The following is a 15,098-nucleotide window of genomic DNA, read 5'->3' as shown; positions in this document are numbered from 1 at the left end:
AAGGCAGGAGGATCACTTGAGCCCAGGAGGTGGAAGTTGCACTGAGGCAAGATCATACCACCACACTCCAGCCTGGGTGACAGAGGAAACCCTGTCTCAAAAAAAAAAAAAACATTGGTTTTAGGCAAATGAATAACCAGTTATTTTTAAAACTGGTTGCTTAAAATCAAAGAAGTAAGCAGATCTAATATACGCTTCTTTCTTTTTAGATTTCATGTGTTCCTTGTATACAAGCGACGTCCCAAATTATAATTCTCTGCTGAGATTTGAGAATTTGGAGAATCCCTACAACTTTGTAACTTCAGAGGTGTAATTAGCTGAAAACGTCATCATTTTGAAGAGTTCTGCGTTTTGCCAGTCACCTCTCAACTGTGTGCCAAAGGTGAGTCTGCAGCTTTCTGCTTAAAACAGAAGTTGCAGCTTTTTGCCTCAAATGCTCAATTTGGACAGTAAGTTTAGTAAAATATCAGTCAGTGTAGCCTCGATTTGTTGAATCATATTAAATTTAGGCTTTCAGTGAGGGACCTGGTTCAAAAATTAGATTATCTCTGTTCCTACTTTAGTGTGTGATGGTTCTGAGTATGTAGCCTGGAAGCGGGATGGTAGACACCTCCAACCTGTAAGATGGTACAGGTGCCTCCACACTCAGATACGTACTGACTCTTGAGTCGATAACCAATCCTGGTCCCCTGTATTCTGTCTTATACAGGGAATATAAGGATAAATAACCACTTTTCTGGTGCTTTCAGTCTAGGAAAGGTTGGATTCCAGCTTTGATGCTAAGAAGATAAATCTACGTCAAAGGATAACTGGGCATGGTGGCATACACATGTAGTCTCAGCTATTTGGGAGGCTGAAGCAGGAGAATTACTTGAACCTGGGAGGCGGAGGTTGCAGTCAGCCAAGATCGCACCACTGCACTCCAGCCTGGGCGACATGGCAAGACTCGATCTCGGGGGGGGAAAAAAAAAGCCTACATCAAATGAGATGCAGACAGATGAAGGATTCTCGGGAGGGTTTTACCTGTTCATATGAAAAACCTTCTTGTGTATGTTCCAATTAAACCATAACTGTGATGCAGCATGTGGATTCTGGGACCCAGGGTCGCTATTACCACAGGCACCAGACAAAAACATGTCACCGTGTAACAAAAATATTTCTTAGCCCTAACAGCTTGAGACATTTAACTTAAAATATGAATTGCTGTGTTTGGTGGTCCAGTTAATCCAGCGTTCTGTTTCTGGCTGGGCAGGAAGCAGTGCTTTATGAGAAGATAAATTTTCACCTCCAGTGCTTTGTCTCAGAGTGAACTGTAAGAACAACACTAGCTTTCCTTAAAAACTTTAATTTGCTTCTATTATTTGCAGATTGTTTTAAAGTAATCTTGAAACTATCATATTGGACTATGGAATCTCTTGGTGTGGTGGTTTCTGAAAATCATCTAGAAAGTTAGAATTTCCTCTTACTTGGTCTGCTACTACTACAAACACATCTTGTGAATATGTTCTTTCTCTTCGACCACCTTAAAAGAAAAATCTCTTTTTGATTTCAGTTATGCCCCTTTGATGTTTGGTGTTTAGAACAGCATAAGATTAATATGCAAGAAGGATAGGATTAAGTGTCTTAGTGATCTTGTCTTGTTATGCTTTATGTTATCTTTTGGAGAAAATGCCATATTGTTCCATTGATTTAGGGTGTTGTGTGTTGTGATTTCCAGAGCTAGCTCCTGGTCGGCACTCACACTGTATACCTGACTTCACCCCAGCCATTATTGGGTCTTTTAGCTTTGGGTCCCCTCATGCATTCGTGGGGCATTCCCAGGTCTCTCTTCCAGACCTTATGCAAGACAAACACCCTAGGGGTGTTCCCGTTCCAAACCTAGGAGATTTTATCTTGCATCAGAAAACTTCTCAAACCCATGGTAACTCCGTTTTCTTTAAAAAACAAACAAAAAAAGTCCTTGAATTGGACTTTTTAAAAACAGTCATTTGCAAATGCAGTCATGTATCAATCCACTTGTCAGATTTCAAGGGAATGGAGTATAAGCTGGAAATAACAGATCTTCTGATCGGATCATCAGAACTCATTAATAATTTATTAGCATCAGAATCGGACACTACTTCTTTAGAAAGGTCTTGATCATGAGTGACATGAGCAGACCTGAGGTGGTGGTTGGTGCTGGTTCAGAAGCTGATGAGGGGGGAGTATGGCATGCTCACCCAGCAGCTCGGTCTGCAGGAGCTCCCAGCACACGAGTGCCACGTAGACGAGACAGTAAATGGAGACCATGAGAGCCGGCTGGCTTGCAAAAATATCTACCCATGTAATTTTAAAGGATGACTTTTATTTCATAAGTGATAAGGTCCACGCAAAACCTTGGTTCACCTATTAAAATGGACTTTTGTGGTTTAGAAAAATGTTAATTTGGAAAATCATGAGATGTAGCCATTCATGTAATCAACATCTATTGTGAACACCCCACCTGTATTCTGGGCTGTTTTTCTTGCAGTGACTGTTTTAGCAGTTAAAAAAAAAAACATAGATAAAATATAGTCCCAGCTACCTTTTCCCATGCCCTTTTGGGATGGGACCCTGACAGTTTGGGACTGTGCTAACTGCTGAAGTGGAGGTTCTTACAGTCAGTCCCTGGTACCTGAGGCAGGGACCAACTGACCCTTTTGGGGAGAGTATGGAAAAGCCAGGCGATGCTATGTTGGGAACAAGTTTTAAAGAATGAGGGGACATGCGTACAGAGATATAATGTGTTTCCTTGGAACGGGGCAGGCTGATTGGACCAGCTGGGCCATGGTTCCCGGAGACTGCAGGTCATTTAGACAATACTGGGTTGGGGACCAGGCATTTGCCATTTGGCCGGTGGTCTTTGAAGTGCCAACAGAGAAAGCAACAGCTCAGTCAGCCATACCCTTTGGCATGTCAGAAAGAAATGAAATGCTGACCTGGTAGAACAGTAAGCAGGATGCCAGCCTTGGGTGCATTTCCCAGCTATTGGGCACTCAAGGTTTGCATGCCTGGGGCTGGGCTGAGAGCAGCTTGAGGAGGATGGCGGTGTCTGAGGGCCTGAGTAACGTCTCAGCCCATTTCCACGTGGTGCATTTCCCTACCCTGTTTTCTGGTCTCCCCAGTGAAGTTAAGGAACAAAGTCTTGGGACCCTCCGGCTCTGACCCTGCCTTCTTTGGGGAGTGGAGACCATAGGAAGAGCCTGAAGACCACCGCAGTTGTCATTTTGGCAAATGCGTCATCTGCACTTAATTCTTTCCATGTGTACTTGGAAAGTGACCGTAATTGACTGTTGGAGGCTGGCCGTTCATTACTAGGGACGGAGGATGCGAAGGGCCTTGTCTGCTATGCTGCACGTTCGTTTGACTTTTGAAAAGCTTTTGGAGGCTTTTTCACGACAGACATGTCCTAATGGACAGAAGGATGGTGTCGTGGGGTAGGAAGGACAGTGGCTTAGGTGACACAACTCAAGTTTGAGTAAAGTAAACAGGACTGGATTTCACAAACCGAGTCAGGGGGTGATATGCATGTCCAGCATGTAAATGTCCGCAGTGAGCCTACACACATCGTTTTCCATTCTGTGATAGAAGCAGCAGCGGCTGTGTTTAACTGAGCAGTGAGCACGAGAAGATGAAACGTGGAGCCTGTCGCTCTTACATCCGTAAAAACGCCATCCAGTAAGATTTCTTTAACTACTAAAGTTTACTACTTATCTTCATATTAGCCTCAGTTTATTTCAGAACAATTTTTCCTAGACTGTATACACTTGGAAAAGTCATCTAGAATTTACTCCTCACTTTTGTCATATCCTGGCTTTTTGGTATTTTGGAGATTGCTGGGAGCTGACTTGGCCCCCAACAGGTTATTTAGAAAGATTTTTTACGTGCGAAGCCCGGTGCTCAGTCATTATTAAGTTTTTCGGGCTGAAGCTTCTGTTGAGCATGTGGCTCGGAGGTCTCTGATACCTGGAAGTAACTTGTGGAGTTTCTGCCCAAACGGAGGGGCCCGTTTCAGCCGCTTTCTGCCGCACACTGGGCCCCTGGGTGATCTGGGGGAACAGTCTCTGCAGCTTGAACTGATCGTTTCTTCTTTATAGCGTACTGAATATCAAGAGATGGCCACAGCCTTTAATACTGTGGTTAAATCTGTGGCAATTGGTTAAATAATTAACCAGTAAGTATTGACAGCTGCTAGAAAAAAAAAAATATTGCCACATTGATTCCACAGTGCCCCTGGCGGTGCAGTCAGTGGAAGCAGCTGTCATCTATGGGGTCATCGTTGGCAGGTGCCTGGCACAGGGCTTGTCACCGCTTGTGTATTACCTCTGGTCGCAAATGCAGATGTTATTGTCCCCATTTAATAGATGGGGACACGGAGCCTCAGGAGAGGTTAAGGAGACTGTGACACAGCTGTGCACGCTCAACTCTGTGATTCTGGACAGTCCCCTTAACCTCTCCTGCGGCTTTGTGTCCCCATCTATTAATGGCAGCCCAGGAAGCAGAAGGTCTGTTGCTTACCAGCCCACGTTCCTTCTGCTTCCCGGGCTGCCGTCTCTGACATATGATGGTGGTGACATGGTAACCACCCATTCTCCAAGTGCTTATCTTAAACTGAGATGTGAGGCTCTGGGAGATTAAATGACTTGGCCAAAGCCCAGGGCTCCGAGGTGGCAGAGCAGGCTGGGAGCTCCCATTTCCTGACCCAAAAAAGCCTTTCTTTCTTACTGTACCAGGAATTTCGTGAGATTGATTTTCTTCTCCCCTAGAAAAATCTCCTGCATCTAAGTACAGTTTGGAGAGTCTCTTTGGAAACGTCAAGGTGTGTGAAGGAAGACTTTGGGAGGTTTGAGAAGGGACAGAGCTGGAAACCTGAATCCCCCGAGGGCCTCTACTGCCCCAGGGTCAGCTTAGCAACTCCTGTGACTTCCAGCTCCGCACGTGTGGGCCCAGGATGGTGCTCAGAGTCGCCTGTATTGGGGATCCCCAGCTTAGCATGAGTTAAGAGAAGTTCTCTGTACAGGCCAGGGGACTTTGTATTTAACAGCCACTTCTGTGTCTGCTGAGGCTATCTCTGTGGTCCCTGACTCTTCCCACAGCACCCCTGTTCAGGGCGAAACATCATAAAATTGTGATTTAACGTTCTTGCATGGTCAATGACATAATGCTTTTCTCTTAGTTGTGGTGGTGATCAAGGTTATGCCAAGCATTTTTTCTTTTCTGTCATAGCTGATATACCCTAGCAGTGTGGTTTCCTAGAAAGCTGAAGAAACAAAAACAAAAAAGCCAATTCCTGTACCCCTCAACCTTCTTTTCCTTAGATAGAAACTGAACACATAACATTCTAGTCATTTTTCAATGACTCTCTGAATTGTACCTTAGAATTTAGAAAGGAATTTTCGTGAATTCTCTTTAATGCCAGGTGATATGGATATTCCTCCCCTGAACTGTATAGAAGAAAATGAGCCCAGAGAGGTTCTTTTCCTTGCCTAGTACAGCCCAGCGTTGGATGGTGACCTGTGACTCACACCTGAATGTTGGATTCTAGATACTCTGTCCTTGTCTTAAAGAGTCCCTGGGCCAGCTGTGTGGCAGATGTGTATGTAAGAGAACGGCATTAAACAAACAGGCCAGACAGAGCTTGAAATGAGAGCATTGCTGCAGTTGAGGTTCTCAAACTACGAAAAGCAGAGAGAAATTTTTCTCGACTTCCTCCAGAAAAACAAAGTCCTCTCATGCTATGTGTGTGTGTGTGTGTGTGTGTGTGTGTGTGTGTGTGTGTGTGTGTGTGTCACGATGGAGGGGGTGTTGTAGGGCTTTTAGTAAACTGGACCTGAACAGGTAATTACAAACAAACTCCAGAGGAGAATACTTTCTGGGATTACCACTGGGATATACAGAACTGAAGGGAACCCATGAAACAGAAGACGTGTCATTCGAATTGGGTGTGTCTGGTGGAGGGTGTGGGAGGGGAATGTGTCCCAGTGACCTTGTGCTCCCCATTCCCGTGCTGCGGGTGCCTCACTGGACACACCAAAAGTATTTTGAGTTTTAGATTTCTGCCTATCAGAATCAATTTTCCGGTTGACTCGTATTATAACTAAAGTTGAAATGATTTCTTTAGAAATGGTCCTGGCTCCAGGATGGCAAAATGGTTATAAAACATTATGAATAAATCAGATCATAAGAGGTCACAGTTTAGGAGGGAATGAATTTTGGTACCATGTTACCAAGCAGTATATTAACAAGATGCCAGTTTTGGATGGAAACGAATAACCCTCAGTGCTTGTTGAGGCAGAAGGTACCAGGGCCCTCCTGCCAGGTCTGTGGCCATGGAGGCAGGCCTTGTATCTCCCTGGAAAGTAAAATATGCCTTCTCGGCTTCTCAGAGTCACACCTGACCAGCAGTCACACTGACAAGTTAATTGGTGAGATTTCAGCTTGATTGCTGCCTGCAAGAAGTAAGGATGATCCTAACTATGAATCTGCTCTGGCTGTTTCCCAATCAAACGCCTTGTTCTGTGACCTTCCTGTGTGAAAGTCTACCCAGGTCACAGTGTGAACAAGCCGTGGTCCGGAGCAGTCCCTGGCCGATGTGAACTCCAAGTCAGGAGTCTGCAGTGGTGACGTCCCTCTTGAGTGTCCTCAGGTAGCCTGTCTTTTACAGGGATGTGGCTGGGGACAGGGCGAGACTCTAGAGTTGACAGCTTTAGTAGTTTTTCTAAGTTGCTTGTCTCTTTTGCCAACATTCCATTTTGGGTTTTGCTTGTGATGGTTCTCATCTTATTTCATATGCGTGAGGGCCCCCTCCCTTTGTTGACCACATAGCGGAATGCCCAGTCCATGAATGCCACGTTTCCGTAGAATACTGCTTTCCACTTGGGCCCCCGACGGCGCTCACAGGGAATGAATGGGAAACACAACAGATCTGACAGCCCACTCACTCCTCAGTCAGACTTATTTTATTTAGAGCCTTCCAGAATCTGCCACTTATGATCTCACCCAGAGGTTATGTTGAAGATTTTGTTGTGTTCACGAAGACCAAGGTCAGAAGTACTTGGGAAAGACAGGGATTCCAGGAGCCAGAGACAGGACCGTCTTCCCTGCCTGGAGCCTCGGTCTGGTGCAGGCCTCTCTTGTGGGAGAAGCTAAACGCAACCGTATCTTCCCAACCTGAGAGCTCATTGAGTAACGTTTTTGTAATACATTGGTCATTTTCCCAGCGGTTAAGTACCACGTCTCCGCGGTGTGTGCTTGGAACAGAGGTCTCTGGAGGAATCGTTGGGATGGGCTCATGTGTGGGTGTTGTGCTTTCATCGCTGGGTGTTAACTTCGGGCCTTGGTTCCTTTGGCAGTGATATGGAGGGAGAGGGTAGATGAAGTTGGGTCCGTGAACTTGGAATTCTAAGACCAGTCCTGCACAGACCTGGTTGCCATGCCCCACAGAATTCAGTGGGAAAACATGCTCAGAGTTTGTGGGACACCAGTGTCCGCCTCTCCACCACTACGGTAAGATCAGGAGCCCATCTCCCACCTGAGCCTCAATTCCAGGAAAGAGCAACAGGGATTCCCCCAAGCTGCAGGCAGGTGATGCTGCCCATATTTGCTGGCTGAGTGGGGCCAGGTATGGAGGGAGATGAGTGGGCACTCGATGAGGTGCTTGGGGATGGCATGGAGATAGACATGGCATAGCTCGTGCCTCGTCCTCTTCTTCCAGGCTTTGGAGCTCTGTGAATCCATGCCTACCAGCTGTAATGTAATGGGGATCACCTGGGATGCTTGGGGGTGACCTAGGATGCTCAGGGTCCACGCCCCACTAATCTGGAGTGGGCAGACAGGACCTGAGCATCTGTGCTGTTACGCTGATCTTCCCTAAAGGGGCCCTCTACTCTAAGGGCTTTCATTTGCGAGTTTTCATGTATTCACCCCTGAGATAATTCATCGTAATTTTAAAAGTCCCATTCCATTACTAGTGTTTATCGGTAGCTCTGATCTTTCGTCCTTACAGCGAGCTGACCCTCAGTGGAGACTTGTCTTATGCACAGAAATTTAACAAAATATCATGGAGAAATAGGAAGCAGTGCTGGGCACTGTAGCGCTTTAGAACATACCAGATATGAGAGCTCTAATAATTTCTCCCCACACCTTATGTTTTCCACTTTGGAGATTCTGGCTTGGGGGATGGTGGGTTCCTGATAAAGGGTCAGCAGCGAAATCACATAGCAGTGTCCATATGATCACATAGCAGAGAATAATTTCTCTTGTTTTAGAGACTTTTTATGGAGCCCTTATTTTTGCCCAGCAGAGCCATTATCTGGGTCACCAGCAAGGCACAGAGGGATGGGAAATATTTGTAACTTTACAGAAGGCAGTAAATATATACTCTGCTCTGTCAGTTACAGTATAACCCAAAAATCTTTGTAATGAGTTTTGTTACGTAACCAGACCCTCTAGTCCTCAGGACTGGAGTTCCTTATGCGGTCATAGTGTCCTGGTGATTGGTCAGGTTTGGAGTTCCTGGCCCCAGTAGATCTTGACGGAGATTCTGATTAACCAAAATGATCACATTACATCCTTTATAACTCTAGAGCAGATTGCTAGGACAGTCCACATCCCTTAGAAGGCTGACACTGTGTATTAGTCTGTTTTCCTACTACAATAAACTACCAGAGACTGGGTAATTTATGCAGGAAAGAGATTTAATTTACTCACAGTTCAGCATAGCTGGGAGGCCTCAGGAAACTTACTCATGGCAGAAGGTGAAGGGGAAGCAAGGCACCTTCTTCACAGGGTGGCAAGAAGGAGAAGTGTTGAGCAAAGGGGGAAGAGCTGCTTATAAAACCATCAGATCTTGTGAGAACTCAATGTCACCAAGACAGCATGGGGGAAATGCCCCCATGACTCAGTTACCTCCACTGGTCTCCCCCTTAACACATGGGGATTATAGGGATTACAATTCAATTCAAGATAAGATTTGGGTGGGGACACAAAGCCTAACCCTACCACCCCGTGAGGACCAATTCTGTCTGCTCATGTAGTTTGCTTGTAGTGTGGATGATATGTTAGTTGGGAAGCTTGTGATTTTGACTGTCTCAGAAATGGAAAACTTAAAGAGACATATATAGAATACCTGAGTAACCTGATTGGTTAGGTCTTTTTTATGCAAAAATGTAACTAATAAAGCAGGAATTTCTTCTTCCCAAATTAGAGCCAAATTCCAAATGGATTGCATGGTAAAGGGCTCTGAATTTGGGTTCTAGGCCCCCTGGATTTGGGTCATTACTGAGTTATCCTCACAGTACCCTTCTCTCTCAATACCAAATTCTGGCCAAGTAAATATCCTTTCCTTTGAGGAGCTTCCCTGGCTCCCTTGCCTTATCCTGGCCCCTTTTAGAGACATTTTATATATGTGTATATATATGTGTGTGTGTGTGTGTGTATATGTTGAAAATAAAAGGATAGGAAAATACCGTGCAAATATTAATGAAAAGAAAGCAGAAATTGTTATATTAATATCAGATAAAGAACTTTTAAAAGTAGAAAGTTACCAGGGACATAAATAAAAGAGTGTTCATCAAGAAGACATAGCATTCCTAAGTATGCATGCACCAAACAACAGAGCTGTGAAATAAGAAGTAAAAACTGCTAGAACTACAAGGAGAAACAGACATACCCATGATTATACTTGAAGATCTCCATGCCCTTCTCAACAGTTGATAGAACAACTACACATAAAGTACACAGAAAGTCAGCAAGGCTATAGGAGCACTCACCACCATCAATTAATATTATCTAATTGACATTTGTAACACTCTACCCAACAGTAGCAGAGTACACATTCTTTTCAGGCACCCACAGAGCATTTGCCATAGTAGGGCATGTCCTGGGCCAAAAAACAAACGGTAACAAATTTCAAAGCGTTGAAATCATACACAGTGTCTTCTCTATCTTGTAATAGAATTTCTTCTTTTTGCTTTAAAACGAGAGTCTCAAATGGTCACACATATTGTATGATTCTATTTGTATAGCATTCTCAAAATGAGAAAATTACAGAGATGGAGAGCAGATTAGTGTTTACGAGGGGTTGGTGATAGTTGTCGGAAAGGGAGGTGGGTGTGACTATACAAGGGATAATGTCAGAGAGATTTCTGTGATGATGAAATAGTCTTGATTGGCATGGTGGTTATAGGAGTTTACACATATGATGAAATGACAGAACCATATATACTCATTATACTAATGTCAGTTTCTTGATTTCGATATTTTACTGTAGTTATGTAGAATTGTAACCATTAGGAGGAACAAGATGAAGAGCACAAGGGACCACTTTGCACTGCCTTTGGAATTTCCTGTGAACCTATATTTATCTCAAAATTAAAAGTTTAAACTTTTTAAAAAGAAAAGTTTCCTCTTTTTATAGTAGTCTGCAGTTTGGGATCTAAGAAGTATGCAAGCTTATGTAGCAGTAGATGAATAAGTCATAAAAGGAAGATAGAAATAGGAGAGCGGCCAGGGAGAATTGGGCACCATTGAAGATTGCTGAAAATGTTTTTCTTATCAACAAATTTCCTTGTTCCCTACTTTGAAACAATATGGTCTAACCACATTTCTTTATTGTTGTTTTGATATACAATATAATTCACAATAATCTTCCTGTAATTCATATTGATCAAATTTTTTAAATGGCACTGACCACAAGAATACTACAATTAAAGCCCCATGACAGCACATTCACCCACCCCAGATCAGTGTGGAGTGCAGAATTTAAGCATGTGATAGGTAATGACTTTGTCTCGACTCTGAAGTCTAAGAAACAAGCCTGAAAACAGTAGAAGGCTCTGCAAATCGTGGCAGCTACTGCAAATGAAATATCAATTTTCATGAATCTAGACACACAAGCACTAACCCTGGGGTCAAGAGACCCAGGAAGAGGTCTCAGCGTGTCTTTGATCACCTATGACATCTTGAGCAGGTCATCACTTCCCCTTGGGACTGTAGTAGGAGCGAAATAGGATACTGCTGTGTTGACCTCTTAGTAAATTAGGCGTGCTCTATACAGGGAAGGGCCATCACTCACTCATCTTTTCAGCTGTACCCAGTGGCCACTGTCTGAAATGTCATCTTTTAATAGAAACCATAGCTCTTAGTACGAGTCCACACACTCCATCTCTCTGAGGCTTCCACCTTTCCCAAAATAGGCTTTATTTTTATCAGAGCCCAAATGAGCTGACTCTTTATTTCAGATCCCCAGCTCTGGGTGATATAGTCGGATAGAGTAGAGTGCCAGGCCTAGGGGCATAGTCATGCTGACTGGCATTTTGGGGAGGTTCAGCAAGTGCTAGCTAATGAAATACTCTTATCCCTTTCTGCTTGGCTTGTATGCTTTCTTTTTAAAATTCCTTTTGTGATATTTGATAGGTACAAAATACGTAGGTGTCATTTATGTACCTATGGGGCATAATAATAAACAAATGCCCGGGGACCTACCTCCCAACTTAAAAACTAGAATATTCTCAATACTGTGAAAACGATAGTGTTCTCTACCTCCTCTTTTCCCATTGCCTTTTCCCCCAAAGGTTATTTTAGAACACTTTGAGATTTACAGAAGACTTATGAAGATAGCATAAAGAGTTTTCATACATTTAGCATCTAGTTTCCCTTATGATGAACTAAAATTGGTCCATTATTAAGTAAGGTCCACACTTTATTTGGATTTAAAACTTTTTTAACCTAATGTTCATTTTCTGTCCCAGGATCCCATCCCAGATGCCACACTACACACTAATTAGTTGTCATGTCTCTTTGAGCTCTTCTTGGCTGTGACAGTTTCTCACTTTCCTTGTTTTGTTGATCTTGACAGTTTTGAGGAGTCAGGTATTTTTTACAAAGTCCCCCAGTTGAGAGTTGTCTGATGATTTTCTCATGAGGGTTTTGGGAGGAAGAACACAGAGGCAACATGTCCTACTCATCTCATCACATCAAGAGTCCCTGCTGTCAGAATTCTTCACTCCCTACTGACTCCCTCTCCTGCTTTCCCTATGTACTCTTTGGAAGGACGTCTCTGGGTACACCCCATAGTTAAGGGAGGGGAGTTTACTGCTTCTTCTCCTTGAAGACAGAGTGTCTACGTAAGTTATTTAGAGTTATTCTTCCAACAAGATCTGTCTCTTTTTCATTTATTTACTGGTCATTCATTCTGTTGCTTTTTGTTCTTTTCTTTTTAGTTGATACATTTTGTTTTCTTTACTGGATCTGTTTACCAGTTCTTTTTAATTGTACCTATTTATAGGTAAAAAGTGGTATTTTGATATCTGTATGTAATGTGTAATGATCAAATTAGGGTAATTAGCATATTCATTACCTCAAACATTTATCTTCTGTGTTGGGAACATTCAAAATCCTCTCTTCTAGTTATTTTAAAGCCACCCTACAGTGTTATCAAACACTAGAACTTATTCCTCCTATCTAGCTGTAATTTTGAATCCAGCCAACCTTTTCCTATTCCTCCTTCTCCCCACCCTTCCCCACCTCTAGTAACCACTATTCTACTCTCTACTTTTATGCATCAGCTTTTTTAGCTCCCACATGAGTGAGAACTCTGGTATTTATCTTTCTTTGCCTGACTTATTTCACTTAATATAATAACATCTAGGCTTATCCATGTTGCCATGAGTGACAGAATTTTATTTTATTTTTTCTGGCTGAATAGTATTCCACTGTGTATATGTACCACATTTTCTTTATCCATTAATTTGTTAATGAACACTTAAGTTGATTACATATCTTTGCTATTGTGAATGGTGCTGCAGTTAACATGGGAGTGCAGCTATCACTTCGATATACTGATTTCCTTTTCTGTGGGTAAATACGCAGCAGTGGGTTTGCTGGATCATTTGCACCGATGATAAATTAGTGTTCCTCTTTCTTGGTATCCTTGCCAGGAATTTGTTTTTTGTTTTTTGTTTTTGTTTTTGTTTGGTCTGATATTACCATTCTCGTTGGGCTGAGATGATACCTTATTGTGGCTTTGATTTGCATTTCTCTGATGATTAGTGATATTGAGCATTTTTTGCTATACTTATTGGCCATTTGTATATTTTCTTTTGAGAAATGTTTATTCAGATCCTTTGATCATTTTTAAAACCAGGTTATTTGGGTTTTTCTTTTTGTTTTGCTGTTTTTGAATTCCTTGAATATTTTGGATAATAGTTCCTTATTGGATGAATAGTTTGCAAATACTTTCCCCTATTCCAGTGTCTCTTCATTTGATTATTTCCTTTGCTGTGCAGAAGGTTTTTAGTTTGATATAGTCCCATTTGTCTATGTTGGCTTTTGTTGCCTCTGCTATTGAAGTCTTAACTATAAAATGAAAGGATATCCCATATTCATGGATTCAAAGAATTATAATATTGTTAAAATGACTATACTACCTAAAGTGATCTATACCTTCAGTGCAATCCCTATCAAAATACAATGACATTTTTCACAGAAATGGAAAAGACAGTCCTAAGATTTGCAGAAAACCACAAAAAAACCCTGAATAGCCAAAGCAATATTGAGCAAAAAGAACAAAGCTGGAGGCACATGGTACTTCTTGGCTGCAAAATACACTACAAAGCTACCAAATAAGCATGATACCTTTTTTTTTTTTTTTTGGTCTTTTTGATAATATTATTCTATGCTGTAAAATCTTTGCCCAGACCAATGTCCTAATGTATTTCACCTATGTTTTCTTTTGGTGGGATTATAGTTTAGGGGCTTACATTTAAATCTTTAATCAATTTTGAGTAGACTTTTGTATTTAGTGAAAGATAGGGGCCTAGTTTTATTCTTCTGCACATGGATATCCAGTTTTCCTACCACCATTTATTGAAGAGGCTCTCCTTTTCCCTAATCTATGTTCTTGACACTTTTGGTGAAAATTATTTGGCTGTAAATAGATGGATTTATTTCTGGGTTCTCTATTCTGTTCCCTTGGTCTGTGTGTCTGTTTTTATGCCAATACCATGCTGTTTTGATTATTATAGCTTGTAGTATATTTTGAAATCATGTGGTGTGATGCCTCGAACTTTGTTCTTTTTGCTCAGTATTTGGCTAGTTGAAGTCTTTTGTGGTTGCATACAAATTTTAGGATTTCTTTTTCTATCTCTGTGAAAAATTCATTGATATTTTGATAGGGATCTCATTGAAAGTGTAGGTTGCTTTGGATGTAATGGTCATTTTAACAATATTATTCCAATTCATTAACATGGGATATCTTTTCATTTGTTTATGTCCTCTTCAATTTCTTTTATTGGTATTTTGTAGTTTTTAATGTAGACATCTTTCACCTTCTTGGTTAAATTTGTTCTTAGGTATTTGGCTGTTTTTCTTTTATTTTTAGCTATTATAAACGAGATTGGTTTCTTTATTTCATTTTCAGCTAGTTTGTTATTGGTGTATAGAAACACTACTGATTTTTGTATGTTGATTTTAGTATCTTGCAACTTCACTGGATCTATTTACCAATTCTACAGTATTTTGTTGAAATTTTTAGGTTTCTTTTCCTATGAAATGAAAGCCCTTTCTTTCTCTTGCTTAATTGCTTTTGATAGGATTATAAACAATATATGGAGTAAGAGTGGTGAAAGAATAGGCATTCTTATATTTTTCCTGTTCCTAGAGGAAAAGTTTTCAGCTTCTGCCTATTCAGTATGATGTTAGCTGTGGGTTTGTCATATATGACTTGTATTACCTAATTTGTTCAGAGTTGTTATCATGAAGGAATATCGAATTTTATCAGAATGTTTTTCTACATTTATTGAGATGATCATACGGTTTTCATTCTTCATTTTGTTGATGTGATGTCTCATGTTTATTGATTTGCATTTGTTGAACCATCCTTGCATTTCTGGAATGTGTCCCACTTGATCGTATCTTTGTGATATGCTGTTGGATTTAGTTTGCCAGTATTTTGAGGATTTTTGCATCTGTGTTCATCAGGCACATTGGTCTGTAGTTTTTGTTGTTGTTGTTGTGTCCTTGTCTGTTTCAGGTGTCAGGATAATGCTGGCCTCTTAGAGTGAATTAGGAAGAATTCTCTT

General features: G+C 41.7%; 1 protein-coding gene across 1 annotated transcript in view; it reads left to right on the top strand.

Annotated features, from left to right (window-relative positions):
- The first annotated feature begins 209 nt into the window (after positions 1-209).
- NCK2 (NCK adaptor protein 2) overlaps positions 210-15,098 on the top strand; it is an 84,260-nt gene continuing 69,371 nt past the window's right edge. The window contains exon 1 of the mRNA XM_011984687.1: positions 210-382. The gene's annotated coding sequence lies outside the window, so the exon portion shown is untranslated. The remainder of the gene's footprint in view (positions 383-15,098) is intronic.

The sequence above is a fragment of the Mandrillus leucophaeus genome, unplaced genomic scaffold (genome assembly GCF_000951045.1).
Source record: "Mandrillus leucophaeus isolate KB7577 unplaced genomic scaffold, Mleu.le_1.0 Scaffold271, whole genome shotgun sequence".
In the NCBI taxonomy this organism is placed as follows: Eukaryota; Metazoa; Chordata; class Mammalia; order Primates; family Cercopithecidae; genus Mandrillus; species Mandrillus leucophaeus.
This window is presented reverse-complemented; position numbering and strand designations above follow the sequence as displayed.